This window comes from Ornithodoros turicata, chromosome 1, assembly GCF_037126465.1.
Source record: "Ornithodoros turicata isolate Travis chromosome 1, ASM3712646v1, whole genome shotgun sequence".
Lineage (NCBI taxonomy): Eukaryota > Metazoa > Arthropoda > Arachnida > Ixodida > Argasidae > Ornithodoros > Ornithodoros turicata.
Window position 1 is genome coordinate 200,555,406 of NC_088201.1, and position 2,483 is coordinate 200,557,888.

A 2,483-nucleotide genomic window follows, 5' to 3' on the forward strand; every position below is an offset into this window, starting at 1 on the left:
AGATCTTAGAAACTTCGTCATTTGCTTTAGCGTACAGATCCGTGATGTTGGAGCTTTGAACGAATATGGAGGTATCATCGGCATATAAAATTGTTGGTACGTTTAAGTAGGAACTCAGGTCATTGATATAAATCAAAAACAAAAAAAAAGACCGATGATTGACCCTTGCGGGACACCCGCTGAAACGTTTCCTAGCGATGAAGCGGCGTCCTCAAGTTGTACGAACTGCCGTCGGTTACTTAAATAACTATGTACTAATTTAAGCGCTACGCCACGTATTCCATATCGCTCTAATCTTGCGCACATTAAGGAATGGTTAATTGTATCAAACGCCTTCCGAAGGTCAATAAACACGCCCATAGTCAGTAGCTTAGATTCAATGTTTCTTTTAATCAGTTCAAAAACCGAAAGGGCTCCTGTTTCAGTGGACTTGTTTTTCCTGAAGCCAAACTGGCTATCCGATAGCAAGGAGTGTTTTGGAAAAAAATCTTGTAAACGCGTGAGCATCAAACGTTCATGCACCTTACTGATTGATGGGAGAATCGCAATCGGTCTGTAATTCCCTGGAACCAACCGACTGCCTTTCTTGAAGATAGGACATATCTTCGAAATCTTCATCTCATCTGGGAATGCGCCTTCACTGAACAGCCAGTTTACAATGGAAGACAGTGGCCCTGCTATCAGTGGAGCGACGTTCTCAAGCAGTTCAACATTTATCTTATCATGTCCTATGGCCGGTGTATTCTTTAAGTTCCGATTAATGGATAATACTTCTTCTGTGCAACATAATAATCATAGTGAATAATTGTCAACAAGGCTTAAAGTTCCATAAGTCAACATAAAATCAATATGTGAGGTAAACATACGGCTAATAGAACGTCTACTGAATGTCTGTTGACTAAGTTCTGTAGAATGGAAACAAATCGTCAAGAGCCATTTTTGTAAGAGCCATGCGAAGCTAAATTAACCACTCGCCTGCTGCGTTCCAGTGCGTTCGATTTCATGATCATCTGGTATTTCCTCGGCAGCATCCAGTTGGCTTCACATTCGTGGTGGGGGCACTGGAATCCTTTTCTTCTGGAGCGTTTCTGCGTCTTTTCTCTTTTCTGCGCAAAGAAAATATGAGCGAACGCTAGTTTCAACTCCGTGAACTTTCACCATAGAAGAATAAAAACTTACCCACGAGGCCCATGATTTGAGCTTGGTAGTGCCTATTCTCGTCTGGATTCTTTTGTGAGGCCCATTTTACGGAGTACGGCCGTGTGTTGTCAAAATCGCGCAAGTGTTCCAGGTAGAAGTTTTTGATATCTCGGACGCGGACGACGCGACGCTTTCGGTCACTTATGAAGCGGACGTACGCGTACTACGGGGGCACTGCGGTGCTAGGTGACATAGACATTGTTCACTGAACAAATCGTTGAAAATGGGGATGTGGAAGGCAACGCAGAAATAACCTGACTGCGGAGATCACGGCATAGCTGGGCGTCCTCACTCATGAGGACCCTCATGAAGACGCCTCACCCTCACCTCATCGTCGTGAGGTGAGGGTGAGTGAGGCCAGACCACGCTGAATGTTCCTCACGAGGACAGTCGTGAGGCATTGTCCCTCATGAGGCCCACCGTGAGGGCCCTCATGAGGCCAGTCGTCGTAAGGCCAGAAATACGTGAGGGTACAACGTGAGGGCCGTGAGGCTTTTCACGGATGAGGCCGTGAGGCCCTTTGTGAGGAACCTCACGGATGAGGCCATGAGGCCTTTCGTGAGGGGCCTCACGGATGAGGCTGTGAGGCTTTTCGTGAGGGACCTCACGGATGAGGCCATGTGGCCTTTTGTGAGGGACCTCACGGATGAGGCTGTGAGGCCTTTCGTGAGGGACCTCACGTATGAGGCCATGAGGTCTTTCGTGAGAGATCTCACGGATGTGGCCATGAGGCATTTCGTGTGGGACCTTACAGATGAGGTGATGGGCTCTGCTGATGCCAAACACTAACGTTAACCTCACTGTGACAGTAACAACTGTTACCGGATTTATCCAAGCACCGCACGAAACCCTATAAACAGTTTAATGCCGCGCAGTACCATTAGTACCAACTACTGACACAGTAGTTCAACGCCGACGTGTCATGTGAACATGACGGAAAGTTCTTGTGAGGCTCATGTGCCCACTAGTGACTTGTAGACACGTCAGGCCATAACGGTATTCACGAGGCGAGGGCTCGTGAGGATGAGGGGTCGTAAGGCCATGAGGGTCCTCATGAGAAGAAGGTACGTGAGGCCATGAGGGTCCTCATGAAGTGAGGGTACGTGAGGATGAGGACTCGTGAGACCGTATGGGTCCTCATTAGGCGAAAGTACATGAGGCGCCGTGAGGACATGAGGGCCCTCATGAGGTGAGGACACGTGAGGATGAGGGCCTCATGAGGTGAAGATACATGAGGCCATAAGGGTTGTGAATAGCCTCATGAGGTGAAGGCATGTGAGGAT